This window comes from Lepidochelys kempii, chromosome 8, assembly GCF_965140265.1.
Source record: "Lepidochelys kempii isolate rLepKem1 chromosome 8, rLepKem1.hap2, whole genome shotgun sequence".
NCBI classification, from domain to species: domain Eukaryota; kingdom Metazoa; phylum Chordata; order Testudines; family Cheloniidae; genus Lepidochelys; species Lepidochelys kempii.
Window position 1 is genome coordinate 105,610,228 of NC_133263.1, and position 13,683 is coordinate 105,623,910.

Sequence of the window (13,683 nt, forward strand, 5' to 3'; positions counted from 1 at the left end):
GCTCACAACAAAAGGTGGCCGCCTCCCGGCCGCAGAGAGCTCGCCCCTGCCCCCAGGAAGGGCTGCCTCGCAGCCCCTGACCCCACGAGCGGGCAGCAGCTAGCCCAGGAGACTCGCCCCTGCGCCGCCCCGCCACGTTAGCGGGGTGTGGGGGGACCCCGTGTGGCCCCGGCCCTGCTTCACCTCTGGCTGGGGATCCGCAGGGCCCTGTGTTTATTTTCAGGGCCCCTGGTAAATAAGAAGGTTGAGAACCACCCTGAGAGAGGTCTATAAAACCATGAATGATGTGGCTGCAGCGCAGAGCGAAGTGTTATTCACCCTTTCCCCCAATCCAGTAAAGGGGCGGGGGACCCACCTGAGGAAATGAAGGTGCCGAACTCCCTGCCATGGTGTGTTGCGAGGGCGAAAAGTATCACTGGCTTCCACGGAGAATGAGATGAGTTCATAGAGACTAGGGCCCTGGAGAGCTATTAGTGAAGTTGGTCGGTGATGCAATCCCCTGCTTGAGGCAAGCCCTAAATCTCTGACTCCACAGAGACCAGGAGTGGCAGATGAGGGTGGATCACTCCAAATTGTTCTGTTCTGTACACTCCACGGGGCTAGGGGGACCCTTGGTCTGACCCACGCTGGCCTTCTTATAGCAGAACATGGGAGTGAAAGAATTAGTTGCCAGTGAGCTCTGCTGCATAAGGTCATCTAGAATAACCCGAGAGGCCAATATGAATACCCTTGTTGTACCATTAAATATTAACACAGAAAACGTGGGGGGGACTGAGTTAACTTATGTGCATAGGGCATGGGGATTAGTTATTCTAATTCCTTCCTTTGGAAATGTAATCATGCATGAAAAGCATGAGATTTGAATATATATCTGAAAGTTATTTTCTACAGTATGCAAAGTCTCAGCAAATCACTAGTACTAAAAACATAGGAAACCAAACAGCAAGATGAATTCGGAACACAAAATAGCCCCCTGTTGGAAAAACATCTCACTAGCACACTGAGCTCTAAATACATTGTAAACGGTATTTTTGTTAATTCTCGAGATAAGAGACATGTAAAGAACCAGTAGAGATTTCTGAGCAATGTAGCCATTAACACAACTTCAATTAATGAATCACCAACGCTCTGTTTTTTATTTTTCACAATAAAAGCCCATGGGCGCTACACGGACGGCCCGTAAATCCTTCCCCTTGTACGGCCCGTTGCACTGGCCGGCATAAAGCCCGAGTTTTACCGTCGGAACCAGGATCCCTGGGAGCAAACCCAGCCCAAGGACCAGGGACGCGGGGCGGGGAGCAGGTGACGATGCGCAATGCATTCTGGGCATTCAAAGTAGCGTCACAGGTAGGTACGAGAGCGCAGGGGGGCCCGAGCCTCCGAGCTGCGGCTGCAGCCCCTGGAATGCGGCTCCGGGTGGGGCGGCGGCTCCCGGGGTCCCCGCAGCTGCTCCGGGCGCGGCCCCGCGCATTGGTTACCCGGGGCCACACAGGAGACGCCCCCGGGCCCGGAGCCTGCGGGTGCCGGGCTCTGCGCCTCGGGCGGTGCAGGCGGGCTTGGGGCGCTGGCCACTCCCGGGTGCCCGCGGGAAAGGGCCGGTGCAACTGCAAGGGCCGCGGAGCTGCCCCGGCGAGCTGTCGGGCCGGACCGGCCATTGCTCGGAGCCTGCAGGGGATCGCGCCCCGCCCCCTACGGCTAGGGCAGCCCGCCCAGGGGCAGCAAAGAGCGGCCGGCTTGTCCCCAGCCCCCCCGCGCCCGGGCTTCGCCAGCCTGCAGCCACCGCACAGCTCGTTGACCCGCCCGCGGAGACCGGGGTGGGGCTGGGGAGCGCTGACAGTACGCCTCCGCGTGCAATCCTCCCACGTCCGAGGAAAGTCGCGTAGGGGGCCATTCTGGTATTGCACCCGGGTGCTTCGTCTGTTCAAACACACTCCTTACAGCCTGAAGGCAAAAAGAGCCCCCTAAGAAAAACCACATCAGCGTGTTCATTCTAACTTCCCCGTAAGAAAATTAACAGAGAGCCCAACCGCTTTCGATTATAGAAATTATAACAAAAGGATTTAGCTCGTATTACATCCGCTCTAATACCTTTTGTCTTTTACTGTACACACCAAGGAACAGGTTTAGCAAAACAAAGCTTGGGGAAAAAAAGGGGGAGAAATTTATAAATATTGTTTCCACAGAAAAGTTTAGTAAAAAGCAAAATATTTAGACAATATAAAGAAAAACCTGGATATCGGTAAGCGGGCTCCAAAACCACCATCAGGGCTAAAGCACTTGGCTTTGCAGCCAGGGTGACCCGAGTTAGCGCTGACCGAATCAGGGAACTTTACATTAAAATAAGGAGCCCTCATGTCCGGCTTCAAGCACGAAAATCTGCTGCAAAATAATCAAAAGGACGTTAGGACCTACAAAGTAAAAACACCAGTTATTTTAATAGGACTGGAATACTTGTGGCACCTTAGAGACTAACCAATTTATTTGAGCATGAGCTTTCGTGAGCTACAGCTCACTTCATCGGATGCATACCGTGGAAACTGCAGCAGACTTTATATATATACAGAGAATATGAAACAATACCTCCTCCCAGCCCACTGTCCTGCTGGTAATAGCTTATCTAGGACTGTTTCCCTTTTACATCTTCTTAGCTACAAATCGGAGTTAAAAACCTAAATTGATGAATGAATTACCACAAATACAGAAAAAACGTGTGTGTGTGGGGGGGGGGGAATACCACTCGTTGCAAGTGAATTCTCTGCTTTACATCAGAGAACAACCATACACAAGAGTGCTCTCTTTTTTATCATGAAATATTAACATACAAACTGTGCAGATCAAGGTAGAGAGTGTGCATAAAAAGAACCGTGATTGGGGACTGGTTAATGTCCTGAATCCTTAATCTGAAAATGAAGGGACGCAGGAAAGAATAGACAACACTTGATGAAAAACGTCAGAAAAACGTTTAATAAAAGAACACCTTACAAACATTGTCTGGGCAAGCAAGCAGGAGCTAAAAAAATATCGTACAGCGTATCTAACACCAGTGTTAGCAAAGAAAAAAACCTCTTAACTTCCCAGCAGTGCTCCCGGAAGCTTAAAAGCGTCAGCACATTCACCAACTGCAATGAGAAAAGACATAGAACTTGCCAGAGCAACAGTTCCAACAGCTACTTGCCAACAAAACCCTCGTCTGTTTCGCGCAAGGACCCCCCAGAACTATCACGCTGGGTCTAACAGCAATCTTAGCAAACCAACAGGCCTCCCCAGCTCCTCAACGTGCGGCCGGGAACTTACAACTGCGAAACAATCACACAGTACCACCCCCCCCCTCAACAAAGCGCTCCTCTAAACAACAATCGCTCCGCAACACTTGCTCTGCTTTTCACAAGAAGAGGCAGCTTCACCGAAATGAAGCCTCAAAAAATTGGGTAGAAACTCATAAATGTTCCTCTCCACGGAAATCTTTAGTAAAAGGCGAAAGATTTATACGATCTGAAGAGAAACCAGAGTATGACAAACGCCGGCAGAGGCGCTGCCGGGGAAACCGCCTTCTCTCCTCACCTCACGGTGACTACGCTCACAGCCCGCTACACCGCTCGCCTTTACAGGAAAGTGAACTGAGCCCGCTTCAATCCCGAGCTTGATCGTCGGAACCGGGCACGCTGCGAGCAGAACCATCCCCTTCACCAGGGACTGGGGCTTCACTGAGCGCAATGCACTGTGGGTATGCAAATCAGACTCGCCGGCCCGCCTCGCCGCTCAAACGAGGCTTTTCTCGGGGCTGCCCCTGCCGGCCGGAGGTGGCGCTGCCGACGGCCGGTCTCCCCAGACACTCCCGCTGGCGCGCAGGCGCACGGAGGACCCCGGAGCCGGGCGGGGAAGCCCGAGGCCACGTGGCGCCCCGCTGGGTTCGGAGGCTCGAACCCGGAGCCAGGGCAGGCGCCTCGCGAGGCCGCAGGAGCCGGGCTCGCCCCGGAGCGTCTCTCGCCAGCCGGGGTGGGCCCTGCCGGGGGCCCGCCGCTTGCTCCGTCTCTGCTGCCGAGTCGCTGCCCGGGGCCCGGGGGCTCGCTGAGCTGCAGCCCCCCCGAGACCCGGGACCAGCTTCCCCCCGCGCCGGCGCCTGCGCGCTCAGCCTCCCTGGGCGGGCCGGGGAGGGACCGAGGGGCCTTCCCGGGTCTGGCGCGGAGGCCGCCCCCGCCCTTCTGCAGGGCCGGGGGCCGCTCGGGGCGGCTCCGACTCCTGGTGGGGGGAGAGACGCGGGAGGCGGCGTCCCTCGTCCCCCGGCAGAAGCGGGTCCGCGGCACGAGCTGCTCGCGGCGCTCCGGGATCCCGGGGACGGGACCGGCTCCGGCTCTCGGGCAGGCCGGACACGGGAGCGCTGCTGAAGCCGGGGGCAGCTCTGTCGGCCCCGCCTCTTCCGAGCCGGGCTGGCTGCAGCACGAGACGCGGCCGCCGCGGGAGCGGGCCCCGCAGAGGCCCCGGCCGGGACCGGGCGGCCCTTGGGCCCGGGCGCCTGGGGGGGGCGGGGCCGGCGGCGGGGCTCTGAGCGCGGGCGAGCCGGGGCTGGGCAGCGGGAGGGGCGGGGCCGCGGCAGCCCGTATGCAGATGTCTGTGCGAGCAGAGCCTTGTGGGAGGGGAGCCGGCTGCCGAGCCGGGCCCGAATTCGGCAGGCGGGGCTCGGCGGGGAGAAGGCTGGGGCCGCGGGGACACGCGGGGCAGGTCGCGGCAGCGGGGGCCGGCGCGGGCGGGGCCGGCGGGCGTGTCGCGGCGGGCCCCACCGTGGGTTGAGAGTGAGGGGCGAGCGAGGGCGGGCGGCGGCCGGGGCTGCCCAAGTCATACTTACCTGGCAGGGGAGACACCATGATCAGGAAGGTGGTTTTCCCAGGGCGAGGCTCATCCATTGCACTGCGGGTGTGCTGACCCCTGCGATTTCCCCAAATGCGGGAAACTCGACTGCATAATTTGTGGTAGTGGGGGACTGCGTTCGCGCTCTCCCCTGGCACTCGGTTCAAAGAAAGAAAGAAAAAAATATTTTAGCTATCGTACTTTGAGCTCTCTTCATTGGTGTTTCGGTTTTGTCTGGGTTTTTTTTTTTAACTTATTCCTTTTGCTAGTTCTAGAAAAGTTTAGATCTGTGCTCTGCTTTTGAGCAGGGATAATTACTTACCGACTTTGGTTTCTTTTTTGGTTCTTGGAGCATAGTTCGTTCAGTGATTTTGTTTTTCAAATGGTGGGTCAGGCTGCTGGTTTCTTTGTTGCTTTTCTGTTTTTTCCTGGGCTTTTACATCTGGTCTCCTCTCTACTTTGTCTTTGTGGGGCTTGGACCAGTGCCTTCTTTTGCCCTAAGGGGAGCTGCTTGTTGACTCTGCCCTTCGCTCTGCTTTCATCTTTTTGCCCATTCCATTTTCTTGGGCTCTTTCTCCTCTGATGGGAGGATGGCCTGTCAAAAACGCCTGTCTCCTGGTCCCCTCCTCCAACCTGCAGGCTCTCCCCCTGCCCTGGGGTGCTTTGGCTTTTGCTCTCTGTTCTTTCTCTTGGTGGTAACCCTGTCTGTGCTACAGAGACTAGGCTGGCAGAACCCTATGGTGGAGGTGGTCTTTCCGTTGCTTTAGGCCCACCGCCTCCCCAAATGCCCTTAGCTATGGTGGGGGTTAGGTCGGCGCGTCCGTGTCGCCTAGGAGTGCATTTCCCTTTTACACACCCCTGACAGACGGAGCTGTTTTGGCTTATTTGACTTAAATGTTCAGCACGCACCAACCCTCAGGCCTGGTCTGCACGGGGAAAGGGTGAACACAGCTTTTGTAAAGGGAACTCCTACCTCACCAGTCTAGGATTTTGGGGACTCTGACTCATGATTTTCCAGTGGTGACGGTGGCAACACTGAGAAGTTAAGGATTATTATTTAGCTTTTACATTACAGTAGGTTTGGGGAGGGGGGAAATCAGGATTGGGACCCCTGTGTGCCGGATGCAGCACGACACCTGGTGCCTTGTCTTGAGGGTGCAAACCAAGACACATGGAACATACGCTGGGTGGGGAGAAGTCTATGTAACTCATGCAGTTGTTGATATACATGTGACCTCAAATATTACCACCACCCCCCGAAAAAACCAACCCAACAATAAGACCAACCAACCAACCAACCACCTCCCCAACAGACCCACAGTCTGGAAAGCATTTGTCCCTCATACTGGTGAAAAGACTCACAGCAGAAAGAAGGATCCCAGCTTCTTAAATAATCCTCTAGCAAGCCAAAGAACCTCATGTCTATAGACTCACAAAACACTCCCAAAAATTGTAACAATATTTTGTCATAAAGAAACTAAAGACTTAAGACTTTTCAACTACTTCAAAAAATCTACTTTAAAGAAGCATCATCACAGTTAAACTCTTTCTGCTTTTCTAACCAGAACATTGTCCCCAAAAGGAGATGCACCGTTCCTGGAGGCACTGCAGTACCAAGTCAATGCATGGGGTGGACAGAGCAAGCTCCTATTCCATCCCCCTGTTTCAAAAATCAATTTAATATACAGTCCTCAAATAAAGGACATAGCAGATATTAAACTGATAAGAACAGATTTTAAAATTTTATTAAAGTTAATGTTTAAAATCAAATTTGCACAAGTTAAGAAGGATGGTACTGTACATCTGGGGCCGGGCTTGGGTTATGGGGGATTGCAAGTATCAGTTACAAGGTTCACGAAGTACATACATATCACATAACCAGCATAGATCCAGCTTGGGGTGCGGGAGTTTTTAAAGCTGTAGTAAGATGAGGCCCTGAAACATAAACCCTTGGTATTAGAGGCCCGTTATGAGACCTAAGGCCTGAGCTAAAGTAATGGTCAAGACTTTGCTAACATAAAGCAAAGTTAAGCTGTGAGCCAGAGGCAGGCCCTGCTCACAGAAGCTGGCAAGGAAAAGGCTGAGGTTGCATAGACATAGATCTAAAGTGTATTGGATACCAGAACTGTATACAAATGGTACAAGCACATTCTTATACCGTCCACATAGATCACAAGGACAGGGGGAAAGGCTAGTATGATGGAGAGAGTTGTTTTGTTCAAACCAACATGTACAAGGTGAGGGGCGGCACCTCACTACGTAGAAGGGTGGTGCATAGTTACGTAAAGGGGTTGCACCTTAATACGTCAGAAGCGTTATGTAACTTGTTTGTACCTGTGTATAAGAATGCATCCCTGGGGGGGTGTCTTTGTCTGGCCTAAGGGGCAGTGGAAAGTCGTGCCACTGACTGAGCTGACTCCATTGCCAGGGAGCACAAATTCGTAGTATGCCCTGTAGAGTCTGTAGGGAACTCTCACTGTGCTTCGTTTGACAATAAACCCGGCTCAGGTGCCTTCGTACCTTACTAGAGTCTGTGGTTTTTGGGGGTTCTCTCGGGGTCTGCTGTGTTAGCTGTCTGCCCAGAGCTGGGGCAGCACACAAAGGGAACACACACGCAGCCGACTGTTATCATCACCCAACACGAGCAGAGCACCACACTGGTAGCGTCTGACAACAAAAGTGTCAGTGGCTAAATGGACTCAGGTACATCACCCATGGAATGTATTAAGAGTCCAAGTCAATAGTGGTGTAGACAATAAGTACATGGGTGGGGTGTGTCCTTCGGTTCGTCAGGGAAGGGAGGAGGTGGGTTATTTCCCTGGTCAGTGTTCTCGGTTACTCGACCTGGTACTGGCGGTGTCCCGTGATGTGTTCTGTGTAGATGTCTCTGGACCACCTGATGGTGTCAGACACCATGAGCTGTCTCATGAGCCGGGCGCAGCGTCGACTGACTCTGCACGCTCTCAGTACCGGCTCATTGTGGGGGTCCCATGCGCTCAGGGCTCCCACGACCAGGGCATGGATCTGGACCTTGTAGCCCTGGGCTCTCAGGGTTTTGGCCAGCGGGGTGTACTTCAAGACCTTCCATGCTCGGGCCTCATGGAAGGCTGGTGACCTGTTTTCAAATGGCACCGTGATGTCTACCATGAGGACCTTTTTCTTTTCTGCGTTGGTCACAATGATGTCGGGTCACAGTTGGCTGTCTGTCCCGGGGATGGCAGAGTCGATGGTGATCTTCCCCAGGGATGGCGGGATGGCTTTCACCAGCCGGTTCTGGATGGCATTGTGGCGGTGGCACCAGACTCCGGAGTGGTGCTTGCATCCACACAGGACGTGAGGCAGGGTCTCTTTGGCGTAGCCGCACTTCCTGCAGCGTTTGTCCCGGTTGCCATGGCAGATGGCTCCATTGAGGGGAATGCAGTTGAGTTGGGCCCGGTGGATGACCCATCAGTCAGCGAGCCTAGTGAACCTGCCCCCAGAGAGGAAGTGGTTGCTGGCGTCCCACTTGCTGGACACCTGAAACACCTTGCCCTTGTCCGGCTTCCGCTTGAGGTTCTCGGCGTAGTGGCAGTGGATGGCGTCTTTCAGGGTCCTTTCCAGCAGCGTTCTGGCGGTCGGGGTGATGATAGTGTGCTCCAGGGTCTTTATGCACCGCACCAGAATTCCCAGCTCCTGGTGCTCCTCGCACCACTTCCACGGCAGCTGATCCTCTTTCTTAGATGTCTTGAGGCATTGCAGGTGCGGGACCAGAGAGAGGACAGGTCTCCCCCCTGTCTCCCGAACTCAGCTTCCAGGAAGCCACTGAGGTAAGTGTCGATATCCTGCTCAGAGGGGGCCCTGCTGGTGCATTTCCTGACCACGTCCCATATGGCTTCCTCCACGATGCTCCTCACTGTCGGGTCCGGGCATGTCAGGAGGCGGAAAGTGTGAGTGATCACCGCCACATCGCACAGGTCACCCATCCGAGGCACGTTGGCACCACCCTGCCTGTGGGAGATGTAGAAGATGTCGGTGCTGGCCCTCTGGTCAGCCATTTCCTCACCAGCTGCCTGATGGTGCTGTCGGCCTTGTTCAGGTGCACCTTGGCTACGGACGATCCCCTGAGGACAAAGGAGATGCGGGGGATCAGGAAGGTATTGAGGGCATTGATCTTTTGCCAGGGAGCGAGCAGGGAGGAGTCGGTTTGGGCTGCATCCCGCAGGATCTCCTCAATGGTGTCTTCGGGGGTCTGTCGGACGCGAACTCCTGTGGGTATGCCCAGATGTTGGTATACCTCTCCCTCTTCGAGGGAGGTCATGGGCTCGCCCTGGATCAGGAACCGTGACGCCCGGACCAGAGCCCTGGCACTGCCTTCGACTTGGAGGGAGGCGCACTTTTGGGGTTGAAGCAGAGGCCCATCCACTCGGTGGCTCGGTTGGCAATGTCGAGCATCCCCTGGAGGCTTTCCGAGCTGTCAGCGACCAGGGCCAGATCGTCCGCGTAGGCCAAGATGCTGATTCTCTTGCCATGCAGGTTGAAGCTGGCCAAGCCGCTGGACACTGCTCGGATGAGCAGTTCCATGGCCAGGTTAAAGATGATGGAGCTGAGGGGGCAGCCCTGTTTCACGCTGCAGCGGATGGGGATGGCGTCCGTCTCTCCGTCCATGGCGCAGATGGTGGTGGTACAGTCCTTGTAGAGGTCCCGGAGGATCTGGATGAAGGTTTCTGGCATCCCGAACTCTCCCAGGGTGGTGAAGATGTGATGGTGGGGTATGGACCTGAAGGCGTTGATCAGGTTGAGCCATGCTACGGCGCACTGCCTCCTGGCCTCCTGGATGGCTGTCTGAAGAAGAAAGTTGTGCTCGTAACATCCCTCACAGGACATAAAGCCCTTCTGCGCTGAGCTGATGGGGCCCCCGCACATTGACCAGTCCGTGATCCTTGCTGCGAGGCAGCTGGCATACAGCTTGTAGATGGTGGAGCAGAGGGATATGGGCCTCCAGTTGCTGGGGTCATCTCGTTCGCCTTTTTTGTGGATGAGCACCGTCATGGATTTTTTCCAGGAGCGGGGGGCGCGGTGGAACAGCTTGCATTTGTTGAAGATGGCAGCAAGCACCAAGCAGCTGGGGTGTCGCTTCTTCAGCAGGTGGTAGCGGATGCCATCTTTTCCAGAGATGGTGTTTTTGGTCCTCGTCAGCCTCGCCAGCACCACCCGCGGGGAAAAATCTTGCTCCAGGTCCTCTGTGAGGTTGATCAAGGGTAGTGGTAGAAGGCACTCTGGGCGTCGCACATCAGTCTGGGCCTCGCGATCAAACACGTCCTTGAAATAGGAGTAGAGCCTCTCGGTCTGGATGGCACAGTAGGAGGAGGTCCCGTCGAGGATCTCCCTCATGGCTTTCGAGCAGTTTGTCCTGTATAGTTTCTGAATATGGGATGCAGCCGCCGGATTATAGCGGCTGCTGGCATCCCCTCTCCTGCCTTCTCTGGCAGTGTTACGGCTCCGCGCAGGGAATCTGCGAGTGGTCCGTGTGCCCTCCTGGGATTCCCTCCTTCTGGTTGTGATTTCTAAAGGCAGTTCTGTGGTCAGTCTGTCCATCAGGGTGTGGAAGTTCTCGAAGTTGTCGGCCTTTGCCAGCTCCTCCATCCAGACGGATTGCCATGGTGTGGCGACCCTGGCTCGCGGCCGTCACTCCTCCTGCTGCATTGTCTCCACAGGTTCAGGTGCTGTGGGGACGGTCTGTGGCCTTGTTGTCTCTCGGACTGGGGAACGGTGTTCAGGTGGATCTTGAGGCCGGGGTCCTGGCGTGGTGGTGGGGGCAGCTCTCCGTGTCTCCGAGGCAGTGCTGGATCTTCCAGGAGGGAGTGGGGTTCTGGAAGCACCGGTGTTGGACTCTGGGGGGATGCAGTCGTGTCTGGAAGCGCTGGGGATGATCCTGGTTCTCCTACAGGCAGTATCCGGCTGGGAGGTCCTCAGTGGGGCATGGGAGGCAGAGGAGGGGCAGAGGAGGAGGCCTGTAGGGATTGGGTCCTGGGGGTAGATGCAGTCATCTTCCCCTGCCTCACCCTCTGTGGGGCAGATCTCTGCTGTGCCTCGCACAGGTGGTTCCTCTCGGTCTGGTAGAGAAGCTTGAGGAGGTGAAGTCGCTCCTGGGAGGGGGGCGCGGACTCGCTGGCCATGATGTCTCTTTGTCTGGAAGGACAGTATGCGGCATCGAGATCTTGGGCTGTGGAGTGCGTTCGCTTTGGAGTGGCGTTCCTCTGGGCAGCAGGGTGATCAGTAGTTTCAGGGTCCTGGGTTGAGGAGGTGGTTCCTTCGGGAGCATCCCTCTGTGGAGCAGAGGGGCAGTGATCAGCATCCTGGTCGTGGGTCGTCGGGCGGGCTCTTCTGGTAGCAGCTTTCTCAGGAGCAGCAGGGCAGCGATCAGCATCCAGGTCCTGGGCAGTGGGAGAGGTTCTCTGGGCATCCTCCTCCTGAAGAGCTGGCGAGATGTTGTTGCTCCTGGATGTGAGGTCCCGAAGAGCCATCCTCATGGTGCTAGGTGCGGGAGTTTACCGGAGAAAAGAAAAAAGAAAAAGGGCAGAGGCCCTTCTCATTATTCTCCACTAGGATGTTCCAGGTGGTATGAGGAACACCCTAGCCCCTTTTTTAAGAATCTAATTGTTTTATTGCTCTGAGATCCTTTTTACCACTTGCCAAGATTTTAATAAACAAAGAATTAGAAGAGCAATGAAAATAAGGGTCCAAAATTGGATAAGGCAGAAAAAAACAGCTAGTGCTATAGGGTCAAAAGGTATATAAGTTTTATTGGTCATAAGCGAGATAGAATGTTGTGAATAAGGTTTACAAGTTACACACCATGAGACTTTTGCAAGATTATACTAATCTTTCTTACATACAAAAGAAGAAGAAACTTCAATCAAAAAAGTTCTTAACTTAGATATCTGCAATCAGGAACTCATCAACCAGTTAAAATGATCAATCTGACAATCAATTATTTGAGCTCTTTTATCATTGACTCTCTCATCAATTTTTCCCCAGATACTCACGCCTAGGTAGTACATAAGCTCTGGCCAGGAACTTGTCAGAGATCCTTAGAAGAAAGTCGGGGTACTCAGCTTTTGGAAAGAGGGAGGCGAATTGATCCACCAGCCAGAGAGCAGACTCTCCGGGATGTATCCTCAACATCACACTCTCCCTTGCCTGTAGCAGGTTTATATGGCTTGTTGCCGCTAGCCTGCTTGATGTGCTCTAGCCAATGAGGCCTTGAGATGCGGGCATAGTTTAGGGTAAGTTTGTTTGATTATCTTAATGTATGCATTGCTGCTTAACTTAACGTTAAGGGCCAATTGCTGCTTTGCCAGTACAATTTGGTTTCTCTTTTGCATTTTTACCGCTGTACCTTGTGTTTTTTTGCTACGCTGATTGCCATAGAACCGGTATTAGATTGCTGACGCTGATCTTTCCTTAACATATGCAAGTATTCTACAATTATAATATATATTCAGTTGATTTCCGCTAGACACTTTATGCAGCACTACTTATTTCGAGAGGATGTGGTTTGTGGCCATCTACGTTTCGGGGTTTAATCTGCTTAAACAGTAGTAGATCTTTGTCCAGCAATACAAACTACATTTGGATCAATCAGAGAGCTATCCACTGAAAAAGTACAGGAAGAAGCAAAGACTTCAGTCCAGAAGTTGAATAATGAAGGCATTTATATTGAATCCTTAAGTGAAGAGGACAAGAAGTGTTTGTTAAGACAACTGAAAAAGTACACAGAATTGATTCTTAAAAATCTACAACAGCGACTTCTAGATTCTACTCAACCTCTACGTAGCTTTTACAGATCGCTGTTCTATAAAACACCGACAGTTGAGTGGAGTGAGGCACTACCAGCAATGGGACTGCCGTGTGCTCAGGCCAGAATAGAGAATTTGAACACAGAGTGGAATACCATACGACGAATGAATGAAGATTTGACTTCAACTTCTTTTTTATCATTGCTAGTGGCTCGACCTGATCTTTGTGCTGTGTTTCCTGGGCTGCAAGAAGTAGGAATTCATCTCTTGCTACTCCCAGTCACAACAGCTACAGTTGAGCGTTCTGTTTCATCATTGAATAGAATTTTGTGTTCTGAGAAAAGACGAAGTACTGGACACATGAGAAGCCACCAAAGATGAATGTATTGCATTCAAGAAGTTCATTAACAGAGTTGTGCAAAATTATAACAAGAAACCAAGAAGGCTGTAGACATAGTGCTTCATAGAAGGCTTGAGTAGCCAACTTTAATTTGTGTGATGATTTTAAAACATGAGTTAAATCTAATAAAGTGTTTTTACTAAAGATTTCTGTGGAGAGGAACATTTATGAATTTCTATCCAATTTTTTGATATTTTGCTTCAGTGAGGCTGTTCCCTATTGTGAAAAGAGGAGATTTGTGTTTTGATTTTCCTACTTGAACTTCTCTTGATAGCTAAAGCGTATATTGTAAAAAAACCCTGGATTTTTAAAAAATATTGTTTACAATATACAGTGTTTAGAACTCGATGTGTTAGTGAGATGTTTTTCCAGTGGGGGGCTATTTTGTGATCTGTATTCATCTAGCTGTTTGGTTTTGTATGTTTTTGGTATTAGTAATTTGCTAAGAGAAGGCTTGCATAATGTAGAAAATAAATGTCAGATATATTTTCAAGTTTCATTTTTTTCATGCATGATTCCCAAATGAAAGAATTAGAATAACTAATCCCCATGCTTTCTGTGTTAATATTTAATGGTACAAAAAGGGTATTCATACTGGCCTATCTGGTTATTCTGGATGACCTTATGCAGCAGAGCTCATTAGCAATTAATTTTTTCAGC

The 13,683-nt window shown here is 52.5% G+C and overlaps 1 protein-coding gene and 3 non-coding genes across 4 annotated transcripts in view; 2 read left to right on the top strand and 2 right to left on the bottom strand.

The window, feature by feature from the left end:
- Positions 1-1,250: 1,250 nt before the first annotated feature.
- Positions 1,251-13,683, top strand: part of KIF2C (kinesin family member 2C) — a 69,114-nt gene continuing 56,681 nt past the window's right edge. Inside the window, exon 1 of the mRNA XM_073357929.1 lies at positions 1,251-1,347. The gene's annotated coding sequence lies outside the window, so the exon portion shown is untranslated. The remainder of the gene's footprint in view (positions 1,348-13,683) is intronic.
- LOC140916668 (U5 spliceosomal RNA) lies at positions 3,397-3,512 on the bottom strand. The gene has a single exon (XR_012160585.1). It is a non-coding gene; the product is annotated as a U5 spliceosomal RNA (small nuclear RNA).
- Positions 4,836-4,999, top strand: LOC140916654 (U1 spliceosomal RNA). Its single transcript, XR_012160572.1, has one exon. It is a non-coding gene; the product is annotated as a U1 spliceosomal RNA (small nuclear RNA).
- Positions 6,426-6,615, bottom strand: LOC140916662 (U2 spliceosomal RNA). The gene has a single exon (XR_012160579.1). It is a non-coding gene; the product is annotated as a U2 spliceosomal RNA (small nuclear RNA).